This window comes from Macaca mulatta, chromosome 3 (assembly GCF_049350105.2).
Source record: "Macaca mulatta isolate MMU2019108-1 chromosome 3, T2T-MMU8v2.0, whole genome shotgun sequence".
NCBI classification, from domain to species: domain Eukaryota; kingdom Metazoa; phylum Chordata; class Mammalia; order Primates; family Cercopithecidae; genus Macaca; species Macaca mulatta.
The window spans coordinates 80,876,877-80,896,750 of record NC_133408.1 but is presented as its reverse complement, the minus strand read 5'-3'; the positions used below and the strand labels follow the sequence as shown (position 1 = coordinate 80,896,750).

Below are 19,874 nucleotides of genomic sequence, written 5' to 3'. Positions count from 1 at the left end.
TTTCTGTTGTCAAAAATTTAAATCAGTGTAACCTGAGGTCTCCTTTACCGTTAAATGCCAAAAAACTCAGAACCAGATACATTAGTCAAGAATAGTAAACTGCTTGGCTCTGCTGTCTGAGACTAGGAACCCCTTTTGTTTACTTTAAATAGATTCTTTTCTTTAACCCCTAAAAAACGCTTTTCCCTGCTTGTTCTCCAACAACCTATAAGACTTTCAGATGTATGTGGGGTACTCAGAATGCTGTCAATGTTCAACATAATGGGTTTTCTCAGTTTGATGATTAACTTCTAGCTTTTACCCATGCATTTTTACAAAGTTGCAATTTTCACATAAAATGAGAAGGACCAATAAATCTTGGCCATCCTGCCTTTTCTCCAGAGCTTCTCTATTGCTTTCACTTCTCTCACATAACTCAGACCCTCATGTTCTCTGACAAGGATTTTTTTTTTTTTTTTTTGAGACAGAGAATCTTGCTCTGTCATCCAGGCTGGAGTACAGTGTAACGATTTGCACTGCAGCCTCGCTGCAACCTCCTCCTCCTGGGTTCAAGCAATTCTCCTGCCTCAGAGTCCTAAGTAGCTGGGATTACAGGTGCCCACCACCAAGTGCAGCTAATTTGTTTTTGTATTTTTAGTAGAGACGTAGTTTCACCATATTGGCTAGGCTGGTCTCAAACTCCTGACCTAAGGTGATCTGCCTGCCTCAGCCTCCCAAAGTGCTGGAATTACAGGCGTGAGCTACTGTGCAGGCCCGGTCTTGACCAGAATCATTTCAATCTTCCTTTTTGGACCATTTGCATCCAGATTGTCTTCTGCGAATCCAGCTTCAAAAATGACCACCAGAGCAATGTTCTTAATATTTATGAGGTGGGTCAGATATCGGACGAGGTGAGGTTTTAAAATTTATGTCTATATGCATATGTATATATGTTACTTAGGGAAGAGAACTGTTATGTTAAGTCTGGAATTTGCTTGGTGAAGGAGATGATAGTATTCAAAGATTTAAAAGTATTAAAATTCTGTTAGGTTGGCGCAAAAGTAATTGCATTTTTGCCATTAAAAGTTATACAAAACCACAATTACTTTTGCACCAACCTAATAGAAACCTCCTGCAAGAGAGAAGTTGGAGATTCTGATCCCTTCTCCCTGAGATTCTAAGTATAATAGGACATTAAATAAGACCTTTTCTGTTGCCTTGACATCCAGAAATGCCCAAAGGCTCAAAGCTGTAGGTAAAAGACTCTGTATTGTGAAACCTGTTTGGAGACTCTTAACTCTTAACCCTCCTCCAGGATACATAAGGAATGCAGAAGATATTGGTGGAGACCTTTTTTGGAGAGAATGTTCGTGTACTGTGCATTCTAGCTCCCTCTGTAGGGAAGTGATCAGGTACTTCTCCACAATCTCAAGCTGCCAGTTGAGTAAGCAGTGGTTTTGGAGAGTCACTGGGAGAGCTGCACATGCCACCCAGGCATTCAGAGCCATCAAGATCCCATACCTGATTTCCACCAGAAAACATCTAAAGGTGAGAAGCTGGCTGGTGCTCTGAAGATTGGGTCATGGCAGAAGGATGCCACATTCCCACTGATGGAGGGGTGAAGATGTGAGTTTCTGTGGTCAGCTATGGAGTCAGGTTATGTGTTAGTCCGTTTGCCTTGCTATAAAGGAATACCTGAGGCCGAGTAATTCATAAAGAAAAGAGGTTTATTTTGGCTCATGGTTCTGCAGACTGTACAGGAAGCATGGTGCTGGCATCTGCTTTTGGGGAGGGCCTCAGGAAGCTCAAAGTCGTGGTGGAAAGTGAGGGGAGCCAGTGCGTTATGTGGTGACACAGGGAGGAAGAGGGATGCCAGGCTCTTTTTTTTTTTTTTTTTTTTTTCGAGATGGAGTCTAGCTCTGTCTCCCAGGCTGGAGTGCAGTGGTGTGATCTCGGCTCTTTGCAACCTCTGCCTCCCAGGTTCAAGCAATTCTCCTGCCTCAGCCTCTGGAGTAGCTGGGACTACACGCACGCCACCACACCTGGCTAATTTTTGTATTTTTAGTAGAGACAGGGTTTCACCATATTGGTCAGGCTGGTCTTGAACTCCTGACCTCATGATCCACCCCCCTCGACCTCCTAAAGTGCTGGGATTACAGGTGTGAGCCACGGCGCCCGCCACCAAGTTCATTTAAATTATCAGCTCTCATGTGAACTCACAGAGCAAGAACTCATTTATTACCAAGGGGAGGGCACCAAGCCATTCATGAGGGATCTGCCCCCATGACCGAAACACCTCCCACCAGGTGCCACATTCAACATTGGGGATCACATTTCAACATGAAATTTGAAGGGAAAAACATCCAAACCATATCAGGTTGCATCACTTCACAGTGACCTGGCTGAAGAGAATGGACATTTACCAGCTTTACTCCTTCCAGATGCCAGGGAAGTTGCACTTCTCCCAAACCATTTGAGGTTGGATGTTGCTGCACGAGTTGCTTTGGCCATTAAAACGTAGCAGAAACAATGTGGGTCACTTCCATTTTTAAGGGCCAGTGAATGATTTGCCTCTTTCTCTCTGGCGTATGTGTTGAATGATCACCTCCTGAGTGCCAGGGAAAGGAGATCAGGCAGTCCATGAACAGGTGCACGGAGATATGGCAGGGTCTTAGATTAACCACTCAAATCACCATAGACCGCAGGTATCAAGCCAACATTCAGAGGTGAATATTTTTAGGTGGAGTTTCCTGTCAGTCCAAAATGCCTTTACGATGTCTCTTTGATGGATCTGACTCAGGACGATGGACTGAACACCCACATCCACTACTACCCATCCCGAATTTCTTTAAGGTGGAGGTAAGGATAAGAGGAGAACAGAGAGGGCTGGGTTACTCTCAGCCATGAAACTCCAATACACTTCTGAAAAATGGAAAACGACTGGAAGGGTGCTGCCTGGTGCAGCGTGGTGGAGGAAACAAGCCCAGGATGTGCCCAGGGCAAGCTGGGACCCAGGAGGTGGAGGTGTTGACTTGGCTAGCAGAGCCCTGGAGGAACAGAGGAGTGGGAAGACAGGAGGGCACACAGCTCAAGCAGGGAAGGGATTGAGGAGCTTGTGGGCAGAGGGTTGACCCTGCCCCTTTTTCCACCAAGCATGCATTCCCTAGGCATTGGCAATTCAAAAGATCCTTCTTGAAATAAACTGAACTAATCCTCTGTGCAAAGTCAGAGCAGCTGCTGTTGAGGCTGACACTCTAGAGCAAGCCCTGTTCATTTTAGCTCCTTGACTCCCTTGAATTCAATCACTCTTTGCCCACTCAACCTAAAATGAACCTTGCCAATTGACAAGCACAGCTCACCTACAGAGTGAGTGTCTGGTTCTTAGATACTCACTAAGTGTCTGACTGTCTAGTTCTTAGATACAAACAGTTACTGAGCATCACCAGACCCTTGAGAAAAATCTGCAATATAAATTGTACAGACAAGATGAGCCAAGATAATTCAGAATAGGAAAGAATTACCAACAACTACTGTAAAGTTTAAGTATGGTCCAATCATAACTGCATTCATACAGTAAGGAAAGGATGCTATTGTAAAGTAACAATCAGAGAATAAGAAGGGCTCTTGGAAATTAATTATGTGTCTGATTGTCAAAACAATAAAATTTAATACAAATATTAACAGATAAAGTCAAGGAATATTTGGAATGTAGAAAAAATTCTTAATTAATTAAAAATATGATTAAGAAATACAAAAAACACTAAGGATTAGTCCAGGACTGTATTAGCTGATTGACAGGATTTCTAAAAATAAAAAAGAAAGAGCCATTGCCAATGTGTAATTATTAAATAGATTGCAAAAAAAAATTTCAATTTTGACAGACACATGAACATTCATTGTCAAGTTGTATGAATGAAGTTTCACTTCCAAAAATAACAAAAAGTAACCACTACCACTACCAAAACCACACCATCACCACCGTCACCATCACTACCACCACCACCGTCACCACAACCATCATTACTTGCATCATCACCACAATCACCAATGCCATCACCACTGTTACCACCACCACCATAACTACCACCACTGCCATTACCACAACCATTATTACTTGTATCATCACAATCACCAATGCCATCACCACTGTTACCACCACCACCATCACCATCATCACCATCAGCACCACACCCCTAATACCACAACCATTATTACCACCACCACTATCACTACTGTCACCACCAACACCAACACCACAATCACCACTGCCATCACGACCACAATCACCATCTCCATCATCCAACCACCATTGCCTCCACCATCACCATCACCACTATCACTACCATTGCCACCACCAGCACTACCACTATCACCACTACCACTCCTATCATCACCACCACCACCAAAACCACCACCATCACAATTACTACCTCCATCACCGTCACCACAATGATCATAACTACCATCATCACCACAATCGCCAATATCATCATCACCATTACTACCACCACTATCACCATCACCAATAGTACCACCCCTACAACCCCAACCACAATAACTATCACTACCACCAATGGAACTATAATTACTACCATCACTGCCATCACCATCTCCACCATCATAACCACCATCACCTTCACCATCACCATCATCACTCCACACTACCATCACCACCATCACTGTTGTCACTACTAACATCATCACCACCACCAATACCACCATTATCACCACTGCCACTACCACCACTACCACCACAATTAGTGTCTCCTCCATCATAACCACCTTTGCCTTCACTATCAGCACAACCACCTCCACTATCACCACCACCATTACTACCATTACCATTATCACTACCACCACCATCACCATAATCACTACTACCAACACCACCACTACTATCACCACTAGAATCATCACCATTATCACCATCATCATCAGTACAGCAGCACCACCACCAACACTACCATTATCACCACTGCCACCATCACCACCATCCTGACCACCACCATCATTATCACTATAACCACCGCCTCCATCACCACTGTCACCAGCATGCTTACCACCAGGAACAATAACTATAACATCTATTTATTGAGCGTTTACTACAATCCAGTCACTGTTTCAGGTACTTCCCACATTTTAACTTATTTAGTCAGCATATTAACACTGTAGGGTGAAATTACAGAACACCAGGAATGAAGAAAAGGTGGTATAATCTCCCAGGAACAAAAAAAGTCACTCATAAATATTAAGACTATTACTGGCACCAGATTTTTCATTATCAGTTGTAAATGTTAGAAGGCAAAGAACAAAGCTTTAAAAGTTCTGAGGGGGCCAGTTGTGGTGGCTCACACCTGTAATCCCAGCACTTTGGGAGGCCGAGGTGGGCAGATCACAAGGTCAGGAGTTCAAGACCAGCCTGACCAATATTGTGAAACCCTGTCTCCACTAAAAAAAAAAATATGAAAAAAAAATAGCTGGGTGTGGTGGTGCATGCCTGTAATCCCAGCTACTCAGGAGGCTGAGGCAGGAGAATTGCTTGAACCTGGGAGTTGGAGGTTGTGGTGAGCCGAGATTGTGCCACCGCACTCCAGCCTGGGTGACAGAAGGGAAAACAGTTCTGAGGGAATATCTTAACCTTCTATACATTAGAGAAACTATCAAGTATGGTAGTAGAACAAATTCTTTTAGACATTTAAGAACCCACAGATGTTTTTGCAGGAAGTCTCTGAAGATGAATTCCAAAACGGAAGAGGAGGGGACTGGATCCAAGACATCAGAGACTAGACAGGACCAAGAGCTCTTGAAGGACGGTCTCCAGGAACACAGCATAGAAAGTGGACTCCACAACTGGAAGAACTTGAAGACAGGAAAAAGGCACAGAAGGAAAGATTATAAATAAACAGTTTTACCCTAGGTAAAACAAAACACTGGATGAGAAAGCCGTGAACACATATGAATAGAAACAAGAAGTCAATGGGCCTTAAGGGGGAAAAAAAAGGATTCTTAGCTATTGAAAGAAAAAGAGATTAGAAAATTTTAGGGGGCTGGTATTTGTTTCCTATCTTCCCTATACCCCTTCCCTCCACACTGTGAAGAAAGGCATTCAGAATCCCAGGATTAAAAAGAAAGAGAGAAAGGAAGGGAGGAAAAAAGGAAAGAAGGAAGGAAAGGAAGGAAGGAAGGAAGGAAGGAGGGAAGGAAGAAAAGGAAGGAGGGAGGAAAGAAGGGAGAATGGGCAAAATATATGATAGGTGAGGTCCAGAATATGCAAATTTGTTGCATGTTTTCAGTCATTGGTAGAATATGAGAAAAGAGAATCTGTATGTGAGCATTTAAAATATACATTTGAATTTTTATCAAGGTGATACAAACCCGTACTTAACAAAAAAATTAAGCACCACTAATAATCATATGATGATACACAGTGGTCTCTTGCCCCACACCCCCTATTTTACTTTCTCATGCCCCAGAGGAAATCTCTATTCTTCTAAGTTATTTTTGACATTTATTTCCATATTTCCAAAGAATATTTCTTATATTGGTGCTTGTGGATTTATTAATTTTAGACAATATGTTTAACTTCCTTTTATGACAAGTGAGACTTAGCTTTCTTACCTGGTACCTTCCCCAGCAGGGTACATGCACTGCCTCTGCCACACTGTCCCAACAGTGTGTTTGGGTCCTAAAGTTAACTTAAATCATTGGTTTATCTTAATATCATCGCACCTATGTAGACATTGTCCACTCTTGGGCTAAGAGGTGTCTGTTCCATGTTTACATTTTCTTTTTCACTTTAAACATTTTTCCTGAAATTATTGACTGTTTTTTTCATTGCTTTGATTTCCTTTTTATCTGAGCTCATTTCTTCAATATGATCAATCTGATAGCCTATTTTATATTTCTTTTGCAAACCCATCTTGAATGTGCATGTCTACCTGCTCCACCCTGCGTTGTCTGCACCCAGGCCTGCTGCACAGCTGTCATTCAGGATATTCTCAGGCTGGAATATCCTGAGTGACAGCTATGTATGAGGCCTGGATCAGGCTTTATTTCCTGGATCCAATGCTGTGCTGTAGACATGTGCTGTAGAATGTGCCGGTAGACATGCACATTCCTTTTATGACAAGTGAGACTTAGCTTTCTTACCTGCTTGACTTTGCTTTCGGTCTAACATCATTTTCGTAGTCTAAAATAAACATAAAATAAACAGCAAGTAATAAGTCATCAGAAAAAAAAATAAAGTGAGAAATGCCCGTTAAAATGATGTATAACATAACCATATATATTTAAGAATGTATTCCAATATCAAATGGCAAATTCCAACAATGCAGAAAACATAATTACTTTTGCACCAACGTAATATTTTCAGTGAAAACCTAGTGATGTCTGAGCATTGAGTAATTGAAGATTGAAACCAAGAATTTACTGTAATTAACACAGAATTCATGTAAAGGATAGTATTAATTTCTACTAAAACAGATGCAGTATGTGGAAGAACACATAGACAGAAACACAACCGAGTGCTAAAAGAAAAGTGTCTCTGCTATTGAAACTAGCTAAGGATTCCACCAACTTACTGTGGGGAGGGATTGGGGTTAACCTCAGAATTGTGCCATGTCTTAATTAGAGCTTTTAAAAGATATAGTCATAGGAAATTAACTGCATAAATCTTAACTGCACAAATCATTCTACAGTGAGAATTCATCATTTTCAAAGAATTTGTCTTTATAAAAGTCAAAATACGACTTTATAAAGTCGTAATCGTTATTTTTCACTGAGTTTTTCTAAGTACTAAATGTTGCATTTATGCATTATGTATATAGGCTCACATTAAATATATCTCATGTATATGTGCAGATTATTAAATATATAAAATCACTCAGAATTTTGAGATTATCCTCACTTTATGCTTTAAGAAACTAAGCCCAACAAAGTCAAGTTGCTTGTCTAAGGACACTGAGTGACTGAGGGCAGAACTGAGATTCAGAGCAGGCCTTTTGCTTTTAGATTCTGTGATCATTCCCCCAGCAGCACACGTACTCCATTCTCCCCACCGAGGTGTGGTCCAGTCAGCTGAGCTGCCTGCCTAGGGGCATCCCAGAAGCTGGGATGAGTGGAAACAGACTAAAAACAGCAATAGAATGCACCCACATAACATCTCCAGCAACAAACTTCTCAGTTTTCGTTTTCAGAGGGGTTTTCTTTTTCTCTTGGAAAAATATAGGAGTGTGGAGATTTTTCACATCTCCAGTCAAAGTGATGAGAGACATGAATTATCGCTTTACCTCAGGTGGTCTTTGACGTGAGGCGTTGGAAGCCGCTATGCTGCTTTGCTGCTTCTCAACACAGACGTCTCCCATCCTTGACATGGAGCAGGAGGGAAAGCCCTTTGCGGGGAGGGAAAAAGGAGCTTCCAAACCCGGACTCAGAATAGAGAGCTGGGTGCAGGTGGGGTGCGCTCATCTGGTGGGGTGTGCTCCTCTGACAGGGGCGGAGAGTTTCCTGGCTCTAGCTCCTACCATGAATGTGACGGCCACTGCAGGGAAGAGCTCAGGGAGCTTATTTTAAGATTCAAAATTGTAGGCCTGGAACGGTGGCTCATGCCAGTAATCCCAGCACTTTGGGAGGTTGAGGTGGGTGGATCACCTCAGGTCAGGAGTTCGAGACCAGCCTGACCAACATGGTAAAACCCTGTCTCTACTGAAAATACAGAAGTAGCTGGATGTGGTGGTGCTTGCCGGTAATGTCAGCTACTCAGGAAGCTGAAGCGAGAGAATCACTTGAACCTGGGAGGCAGAGGTTGTAGTGAGCCGAGATCATGCCATTGCACTCCAGCCTGGGCAACAAAAGCGAAACTCCATCTCAACAACAACAAGAAAATAAATACAATAAATAAAATTCAAAATTGTGGGGAAAATGAAGTCAATGTTTAAAAAAAACTTAGGGTACAAAGTTTTATTTTTAGGAATGGCAACGGTACATGATGGAAGCAGAGGCAGAAAAAAATAAAAAGAACTGTAAAAAGTCACAGAAAAGAGGGAGGGATGGGGAGAGGAGAGAGGAGGATACAGGAGGAGAAGACTTGGAAAAACAGAGTTTTTTTCTTTTTTTTGAGACGGAGTTTCACTCTTGTTGCCCAGGCTGGAGTGCAATGGCGAGATCTTGGTTCACTGTAACCTCCACCTCCTGGGTTCAAGTAATTCTCCTGCCTCAGCCTTTGGAGTAGCTGGGACTACAGAGGCCCACCAAGATGCCCTGCTAATTTTTTGTATTTTTAGTAGAGACGGGGTTTCATCATGTTGATGAGGCTGGTCCTGAACTCCTGACCTCAGGTGATCCACCCACTTCGGCCTCCCAAAGTGCTGGGATTATAGGCATGAGCCACTGTGCCCGGCCCCTGTTGTTTCTTTAAAAAATATATATTTTAGTCCATGGATAGATCCGTGATGGAAACACAAAGGAACACATGGTGAGAAGATGAAAAGAGATTTTTAAAAAGAGAACAAAAGGGAGAACAAAGCAAGGTAAACAGAAGAGATCCCTTCGCAATGAAGCAGTTGCCCCGTGCAATGCGTGTCCCACTCACACCGGCGTTGCTTGCCTGGATTCTGAGCAGCTCTCTGGCTCTCAGCACTGTTTAAAATATGACAACATCTGACCTCAAGATTTTCCTATAGAATACACTGGCTGACAGAAAGATGTACTGCAGCGGGTCTTAATATTCTTTCTTTGGCACAGGGCTGTGAGACCAGGGAAGTGATACAGATGGAGTCAGACAGAAATATCCATAACCACCATAGCAGAAAATACTCAGATGCAAAAGATGGATGATTTTTAGTAGAAGGGAAACAAGTAAGAAAAGTAGAGAGAAAGCACCTTCAACCAAATAACATTTCATGTATTTGGTTATGTGTTTTTTTGAAATAGAATTTTCTTTAATTATTTCTACTTCAGAGACATTATGTGGCCCTGTGGTCTATGAATGTCATCCTATGGTCTAAGAATATCACGATTTGTTTTGTTTTGTTTTGTTTGAGTTGGAGTCTCGCTCTGTCGCCAGGCTGGAGTGTAGTGGCGAAATCTCGGCACACAGCAACCTCTGCCTCCTGGGTTGAAGTGATTCTCCTGCCTCAGCCTCCCGAGTATCTGGGACTACAGGTGTGCACCACCACGTCCAGCTAATTTTTTTTTTTTTTTTTTTTTTTTGAGACGGAGTCTCGCTCTGTAGCCCAGACTGGAGTGCAGTGGCCGGATCTCAGCTCACTGCAAGCTCCGCCTCCCGGGTTCACGCCATTCTCCGGCCTCAGCCTCCCGAGTAGCTGGGACTACAGGCGCCCGCCACCGCGCCCGGCTAGTTTTTTGTATTTCTTAGTAGAGACGGGGTTTCACCGTGTTATCCAGGATGGTCTCGATCTCCTGACCTCGTGATCCACCCGTCTCGGCCTCCCAAAGTGCTGGGATTACAGGCTTGAGCCACCGCGCCCGGCCCCAGCTAATTTTTGTATTTTTAGTACAGATGGCGTTTCACCATGTTGGCCAGGGTGGTCTCCATCTCTTGACTTTGTGATCTGCCCTCCTCGGCCTCCCAAAGTGCTGGGATTATAGGCGTGAGCCACCGCGCTCGGCCCACAATTTTTAATTAATTAATTCATATGAAACAGGGTTGGGGGTGTCTCCCTCTGTTGCCTAGGCTAGAGTGCAGTGGCATGAACACGGCTCCCTGCAGCCTTGACCTCCTGGGCTCAAGTGATCCTCTCGTCTCTGTCTCCTGAGTAGCTGGGACTACAGGCACACATACCTGGCTAATTTTTGAAATTTTCTGTAGAGTCAGGGGTTTCCCTAAGTTTTCCAGGCTGGTCTTGAACTCCTGGACTCAAACGATCCTCCCTACTCTGCCTCCCAAAGTGCTGGGATTATAGGCGTGAGGCCTTGCACCCGGCCTATCTCAACTTTTAAAAGAATAGACAAAGCTGCTTCCAGTTCTGAAAGAGACCAGGCCTGTGAATTGCAGCCTGGCATGCAGGAGTCCCCTGGCAGCTTCCCTATAGACAGTGGCAGCAGTTAGTGTGGGGACTCTGTGGTGGGGTTACTTCTGCAGCTGTGCCTGACACCTTAGGCAGGCCCATCCATGCTGGTCCTGCCTTGCTGCCCTGGGGCCGTGGGCCAGCATCTGTCCCTGTTCCATAGGAAGCAGAGAGTCACTCAAGAGCTTCCTTGGGGTGATCACCCACAGTCACACAGTGATAATATTGCACCTCCACCTCTATCGCCAACCACCACCTTTCCCTCACCTCAGGCAACCGCATTCATCTCCTAATGCAGCAAACACTGACAGACCATCTTCTAGGGTCAGGCTGGTTCCAGGGCCCAAGTGTCTCCATGGTTGAGTGATGCTTGGGGCCGACTGATCATGCACAGAAAAGCTAAAGGAGATGGAAAGTCCTGTTGGAGGAGGGGCAGAAGGCTACGGAGGGGCTCAGAGAGGCACATGATTCAGGCCTCCACGGGGGACGGGCAGATAGAGATGGGCTGGAATCAGCCATGTCACCTGCAAAGCTTTGGTGTGAATGGGAGGTGGGGGAGGGGCACAGGCTGGGCTCAGGATCCACCACACAAGTCATTCTGAGGGATCTTCCACTCCACCTGGCCATCTGAGAAAGAGCGGTGGATTAACACCTTACCCAGGAATTGCTCTGTCTGCGCCCAGGGAGAAGCCATCCCTGAGTCTGGCCTGCGAGGCCCTGTTCCTCCTTCCCTCCAGGCAGCCTACAGCCAGAGCCAGAGGCAAGAGGAGCCGACACAGTCACCCACAGAGGCCTGTTTCTCTCTAGACAGAGATTCTGGCACAGCAGAGGACCTGCCCTTCTCATTCCTGCGGGGTCCATGGATTCAAAGAGTCCAGGCCCTCAGTCCCATGGGAAGGTGGCCCCTGGGGAGTCCAGCACATGGCTGGGCTGATTACCCCACGACCCTCCAGCTGCAGGTTCTTGATTTCTGCCAAGGCCCGCCGCCCAGCTGTGACAACACACATCCTTCTGCATTGGCGGGAGTCTCCCCATAACAGATGAGCCACGGTGGCTTTTGGTAGAGCTGAGAGACGTTATGGAGGTTGTATTTGGAAAGGACATGTGTTCTCCATGAGGAGGTGGAAGGGATCAGCCAGTGGACTGGCCCTGTTTCTGGGCCCCAGCTCCCCAGGCTGGGTGGGTTTCAGTGCTGTTGGGGTCATCTGCGGTCTCAGACATGTTTCCCATCCCTGAGTGCATAGGAGAGGACCTGCGAGGTTGTAAACAACACTGTTGCTAGGCTCCACCTCGACATTTAAGTCAGAAACGAGGATGGGAGTGAGGCTCCTAAGTCCATATTTTTAGAAATCTCCCCAGGGGCTTTTACCTGCAGTTAAGGGGGAGGACCCCCCTCCCACCGTTTGAATCACGCTGTTGGTGAGGGGCCCACACAGGCCCCTGTGGGCTGAGCAGCCTCCCAACCCCTGCAGCGCTAGCAAAGGGGCCAGAGGTCAGAGAACTGGACCTGCCCACCGTCTCCAGGCAAGGTGAAGAAAAACAGACTCCGCTGTCCAAGTAAGCAGTGTTATGTGTCAAAGAGAAAAGTTTGGGACTCCATGCAAAATATGGAATGGATTGGAGATAAATGACTCCTTGAAACCAGAGCTCAGCGGCCACTGCGTGAGCCGAGGAGACTCCAGCAAAGCTGGGCACGGCCCGGCTCAGGCTCCAGAGACATCCCCTCCCCAGTGCGGAGGGCAGATCCTGGGGCGAGGTGTGGGTGGCCCCTAAGAACTCCAGGAGGGCCCTGTTCAGACAGAGACAAGCCTGGGACTGTCTGGAACCTGAAGATTTGGGGGTTCTCAATGGTGCAGGCTGGCTTCACCCCTGGAGGACGAGAAGCAGGCAGAGGATCTCAAGGAACGTCCCCTGGGAGTGGGGGAAGGACTTATCCTTGGGTCCCATGCAGTCACATGCTGCAAGGGCCACACAGGGGCACACCTGGACCTTCTCAGCCACTAGAGTTTCTGATTGTCTAGTGTGGGCATCCATGAAAAGGTTAAATTCAATGGGAGAAAATAGTGAATGAGACGGCAGTTAGCACAGGACTTTCTCCTGTGTGAAAACAGGGTTGAAAATTAAGTTCTGAATAAAAAATCTCTCTGAGCATTCAAAATAGATGTCATATGCATCTGTAGACAGTTGCCTGCTGACTGTGACTCTTCGGTGAATGCCATAGGCCTATAAAAGGAGGAAATTTGTTTGCACTTCTTAAAAAAAAACTTAAATCCCAGCACTTTGGGAGGCCGTGGTGGGAGGATCACCTGAGGTCGAGAATTCGAGACCAGCCTGACCAACATGGAGAAACCCCGTCTCTACTAAAAATATAAAATTAGCTGGGCGTGGTGGTGCATGCCTGTAATCCCAGCTACTCAGGAGGCTGAGGCAGGAGAATTGCTTGAGCCCGGGAGGCAGAGGTTGCAGTGAGCCGAGATCACGCCGTTGCACTCCAGCCTGGGCAAAAAGAGTAAAACTCCTGTCTAGGCACAGTGGCTCACGCCTGTAATCCCAGCACTTTGGGAGGCTGAGGCAGGCAGATCACCTGAGGTCAGGAGTTTGAGACAAGCCTGACCAACATGGAGAAACCCCGTCTCTACTAAAAATACAAAATTAGCCGGGCATGGTGGCGCATGCCTGTAATCCCAGCTACTCGGGAGGCTGAGACAGGAGAATTGCTTGAACCCGAGAGGTGGAGGTTGCTGTGAGCCGAGATGGTGCCTCCAGTCTGGGCAACAAGAGTGAAATTCTGTCTCAAAAAAAAAAAAAAAAAAAGAAAGAGTGAAAGTCTGTTCCAAAAAAAAAAAAAAAAAAAGCTTAAAAATCTGGATGGTGTGATTTTTCAGCTGAAAGAAGGCCAGGAGCAACAGGTGTAGAAGTGAGGAGAAGGAGGATGAAGAAAATCACACTGAGTGTGGAGTCAGGGTTGGGCCCCGCAGGTGAGAGCCCGATGCATTCTCACAGCCCCTTCCGTGATCTAGCCCACAGGCGGACTGCAGGGTGCTGCATGGCGTGGTGGGTATGAATGAGGCTCTTCACAAGGTCTACTGCCCAAGCGGTCCTCTTAGGAAAGTAACTGGTACTGTCTTCCGTGCCTCCATTTCCCCACTGTAAAAAGGGCATGCTCATAACAATCTCCCTGAGGTTTCTGTGAGGATTCCACGTGCAGCAGCAGCTGTGCTCTTGTTAGAGTTCAGCAATGATCATGACTGGCGCAGATTCAGTGAGGAAGGAGCCTTCGACTCGGTGCACTTGTGTGGGCTTCCATCTAAATGGGTTAAAAAGCCCAACCCCCACCCCCACCCCGACCTGACATTTACAACAGCAGTCCATCAGCTATTCAGGAAGGTGATCTTTCCAAGGGCTCCTAACAGGTAAGATTTTACTGCAATAATCCTAAAAGTTTAAAATCTGCTTGTGTTTTCTTTTTTTTTTAAGTGAGCTATTTGGGGCAGTGAAATACTATCTTTGAGTCACTTTTTCCCATGACAGTCCCATTCACGGGCGCATTCATTTGACACCAACAAGTCAGAAATGAAATAGGAACATCTGTACCTATCACATAGGGATTCCTGTCAATATCACAGGCAGGTAATTACATTGAAAATTGAACTTGAGGCATCACAGTTGTCTTCGTAAGCATAAAAGCTACAAATGTATTAGGCGACAAGCACTGCGTGTGTAATCAGCACCCCCGCGCTCTCTGCTGTGTTTCAGCGCTTTCAGCAGGACCTTCCAAATGGAAGACTAAAGAAAGAATGTGAAAAGGGCTGGAAAGAGCTGTGTTCTAAAATGTATATAAAGTGCCTTGAAAATTGCCAGGAGACAGTGCTTGGGAAACCCTAACTTCAATTATGTCCCAACACTTCATAGCATCTTGACTGCAAACTATCTTGGCTAAATTAAAACCTTCAAAGGAAATTCCTTACAGTAAACATAGAAAGGTCATCTTTAAATGCAGAAGAACTAAAATATTTGAGGATAAGGAGCCCCAAAGTAGATGATACATTATATATTGTTAAGAGCCCATGGGATGTTTTATTTTAAAAATGCTTCCACTTCAACTTCAAGGGGTACGGGTACAAAGTAGGTAACCTGATAATTCCAAAAAATCCAAAAAGAAAGAAAAAATTTTCCCATCAACAGCTCTCACAGAAGTCCTATTTGAAACGCTTAAAAAGATTAAATTAACAATCTTAAAATAACTCATCTAATACTGGTGGTAGTGTGAAGTAGTTATCCTCATGAGTTGGTCACACTGCAATTTGTAGCAGACATTTTAGAATGCATGTGGCAATATGTGTCCCAAACTATAAGTATATTTTATTTATTTTCCCTGGCCCAGGAATCAAAATTCTTTTTTTTTTTTTGAGACAGAGTCTTGCTCTGTTGCCCAGGCTGGAGTGCAGTGGCACAATCTCAGCTCACTGCAAGCTCCGCCTCCCAGGTTCACACCTTTCTCCTGCCTGAGGTTCCCGAGTAGCTGGGACTACAGGCGCCCGCCACCACACCTGGCTAATTTTTTGTATTTTTAGTAGAGACGGGGTTTCACCACGTTAGCCAGGATGGTCTTGATCTCCTGACCTCGTGATCCGCCCGCCTCGGCCTCCCAAAGTGCTGGGATTACAGGCGTGAGGCACTGCGCCCGGCCAGGAATCAAAACTCTAAGTCTATCTTCAGGAAATATTTCAAAAGAGGGAACACTTTAGAAGTGGCATAATGCTCCTTGTAGTATTTTATGCTAGAGGAAGAAGACAATCACTTGTAGCAGGGGCTGGCAAACTATGTCCCACAGGACAAACTGGCCTTCCGGCTGTTTTAGTGAATAAAGTTTTATTAAAACACAGCCACACTTGGTGGCTCATTTATGTTTTGTTTTCACACGATCATGGCAGAATCGAGCAGCCGGAACAGAGACCGTGTGGCTCCCAAAGCTGAAAAATATTTACTACGTGGCCTCTTTTGTGGTACTGAGCTTTGAATCCTGGATTATGATATCACTCTATGCATCAAGTTATTCTCTTTATATCCTTCTGTAAATCTTAAATTTAATCCTAGATATTTTAGATTTTTTTGTTGTTGTGAGTAGAATACTTATTAAAAATGATATTCTCTTGCTCATATTGAAAAAGGTTTTGATTTCTAAATATTTATATTATAACCGACCACACTCTGAATTCTCTTATTTTATCAATTAATCTTTACTTGATTCTCTTAAGATTTTTTTTTTTTTTTTTTTTTTTTTTTTGAGATGGAGTCTCGCTCTGTTACCCAGGCTGGAGTGCGGTAGCATGATCTCGGCTCACTGCAAGCTCCACCTCCCAGGTTCACTCCATTCTCCTACCTCAGCCTCCCGAGTAGCTGAGGCTACAGGCGCCCGCCACTAGGCTTGGCTAAGTTTTTTGTATTTTTAGTAGGGACAGGGTTTCACTATGTTAGCCAGGATGGTCTTGATCTCCTGACCTCGTGATTCACCTGCCTCGGCCTCCCAAAGTGCTGGGATTACAGGCATGAGCCACCGCGCCCGGCATCTCTTAAGATTTTTAAGTAGACATTTTAAATTAGTTTTAAATAATTAGTTTGTAATAATTTTAATTAGTTTATCTGGAAGCATTAAACTAATAGTTTACCCCCTCACTTCCAGTATTTTTCTTTCATCTTCTCGTCGTACTGACTTACTTGCTATTTCTAGGACAGTGTTAGATACCAATAGTGAAAATGAGGACCATTCTGTTAATTTTGAAGTGGCCTTGACCTAGTTACTCAGAAGTCAGGAGCCTGAAGCTAGCCCTGAAAATCCTGACTGCAAAGAGTTCTATATTCCCCTAAAGAAATTCCTCCCCATCAGCTCACTCCACACAAGGCAGCTGGACACAGAGCAACTGAGACATCCGTGCTCTGAGCAGAGTTCTGGGTCAGCCCTACCTGGGCCACTGGGAGAAAGGCATGGATTCTTTCTACTCGCTGATCACTGGGATGTAGGTTCCAATGCTTAAGTTTCCCTCCCCCCAGGCACATAAAGACAGGTGTGAGGAATACAAATTTCAGAAGCTAAATAAACCAAACAAAACATTTTAGTCAAAATATGAGGTAAGCACCCACAGTACAGAGGGTGAAAACATCTGTGCTTCTATAGACAGGTTCTGGTTCTGTCCTATCTCCTAAAATCTCAGTGACACTGGCACGTCTTCTCTAAGGCTCAGTTCTCTCATCTGTAATGAGAAACAATACCTAAACTGTAGAGTTCTTGCAAGAATTAGAAAGAATTCGTAAGTATGGTATGCAGGAGATAATCAATACATAATTTGTAAGTATTGTATGTAGGAAATATTGAATAAATCCTAATAAAACAGCAACAATAACCACCAAAACTTTCTCAGCAATTTGAGGAAGTTCCATTGGGTGCTGAAAACACAACTGTCCTTTGAACACAAGGATTGACTGTGGGGAGATGCTGTGGTCTTGGATGGTTGTCATTTGCATAGTTTCTCTTTCAGGTTTCTTTCCTTATAGCCATGCAAACCAACATCCAATATGGTCACAGCAGATGCAATCTCAGTCTTTACTTAAAGTAAGCTTCCTTTGCTACAGAATGGCCTAATCTTTTCCATCCATTTTTTGTGGACCACCACAGTGTAACACCCCCACCCCAACCCAAGTAGGCACATGGCAATTGTCAAGTAACCAGAGGTCATTGATTGTGCCCCTTGGGTAGCCATTTTGACCGATGGAGGCCCTGTGTGGGGCAGGGCAGGTTACATGTTAACATACACTTCTGGAAAGTGCTTGATCATATGTCCAGCTAAGAAACCATTGGCACCTCCTCTCACCCCATGCCTAAGTCCTTTCCTCAGCATGCTCTGTTGCGGAGACCCCAACTATTTTTGTCTCTGCCTAAGGATCATATGCGGGGGTCTAATGCCCCTGGTGTTACAGATTAATGTACAACGTTGTCACCCCTGCTAAAGAAGGACTCGCTGGGCTTCCGATCTGTAAACAAGAAGGCAGGGCTTGCTTGCATGAAACACAAGGACCCTGGACTTGGAGCAAAGGGCTCTGGCTTGATGCCTGGCTCTCCAGCTGGATCTAGGCCTGTCCTTTAATTTTCACATCTCAGATGTTTAACCCGAAAAAGAGGAGAGCATAGCAATCATTACTCTGTGGAAAAAGTAAAGCTTCTCTTTACTGATGGGATCTTTATCCAATAATAATTTAGTTGGGCTAAATTATTTACATTTAACTTGTTAAAGGTCTATTTATTTATATATTTTTACATTTTTATGTATTTATTTTTTTGAGATGGAGTTTCACTCTTGCTGGAGTGCAATGGCGCAATCTCGGCTCACTGCGACCTCTGCCTCCCGGGTTCACGCAATTCTCCTATCTCAGCATCCTGAGTAACTGGGATTACAGATACCTACCACCAAGCCTGGCTAATTTTTGTATTTTTAGTAGAGATGGGGTTTCGCCATGTTTGCCAGGCTGGTCTTGAACTCCTGACCTCAGGTACACCCGCCTCGGCCTTCCAAAGTGCTAGGATTACAGGCGTGAGCCACAGTGCTTGGCCTTGTTTATTTTTTTAACCTAATGACCTAATAGCACTTAATAAATAACAAATTTATTGTCTATTAATGATGATTCTTAAAACATAAGCTATTAAAATCCATCCTGGAACAAGGCCAAATATTATTCTGAATTAAAATAGAAAGTAAGAAATATCGGGCTAGGTGCGGTGGCCCACGCCTGTAATCCCAGCACTTTGGGAGGCTGAGACGGGCGGATCATGAGTTTAGAAGTCTGAGACCAGCCTGGTCAACAAGGTGAAACCCCACCTCTACTACAGATACAAAAAATTAGCCAGGTGTGGTGGTGTGCACCTGTAATCCCAGTTACTTGGGAGGCTGAGGCAGGAGAATCGCTTGAACCTAGGAGGCAGAGATTGCAGTGAGCGGAGATTGCGCCATTGCACTTCAGCCTGGGTGACAGGGCAAGACTCCATCTCAAAAAACAAAAACAGAACAAAATAAAACAAAAGAAATATCAAGCTTTGTAAAAGTGAAAAAAATCCTTGCAACTATTCACAGTTTGTCGTATGTGTAGAGGATAAGTATTGAAGTGGGCAAAATATTTTCTCTCCTTTTATTTAATCATCACAATTACTTTTTAAGGCAAAAGCACTTAGAACAGTGTCTGGGCCAGAAATAAATCTGTATATCTATGGGAAATTGATTCTAAATTAGAGTACAAAGACAACTCTTCTTTTCTCAACAAATGGTTCTAGGAAAACTGAAATCCACATGCAAAGCAGTGAAGCTAGACTCAAACCTCACACCATATACAAAAATCTGCTAAAAAATGGATCAACGACCTGCGTGTAAGAGCTAAAGCTATAAATCTCTTACAACAAAACATAGGACTTAATCTTCCTGACCTTGGATTTGACAGTGGTTTCTCAGATATGACAACAAAAGCACAAACAACCAAAGAATAATAGATAATTTCAATATTCAGAATATAAAAAGAACTCATACAACTCAGCAATAAAAGCACAAATAACCTAATTAAAAATAGACAAATTGAATAGACATGCTTCCAGAAAAGATACACAAATGGCCACTAAACACATGAAAAAATACTCAACATCCCTAGTCACTAAGAGAATTAAATCAATACCACAATGAAATACCACTTCACATCCACAGGATGGCTGTAATCAGAATGACAGGCAATAACAAGTGTCAGTGAGGAAGAAGAGACATTGGAGCCCTCCTACACTGCCGGTGGGAATGTAAAATGGTATAACCACTGTGGAAAACAGTCTGGAATTTA

At 44.4% G+C, this 19,874-nt stretch overlaps 1 long non-coding RNA gene across 1 annotated transcript; it reads left to right on the top strand.

The window, feature by feature from the left end:
- The first annotated feature begins 453 nt into the window (after positions 1–453).
- LOC114676740 (uncharacterized) lies at positions 454–7,865 on the top strand. The gene is made up of 3 exons (XR_003727787.2): positions 454–869; positions 1,295–1,527; positions 5,701–7,865. It is a non-coding gene; the product is annotated as an uncharacterized LOC114676740 (long non-coding RNA).
- The last annotated feature ends 12,009 nt before the right edge of the window (positions 7,866–19,874 follow it).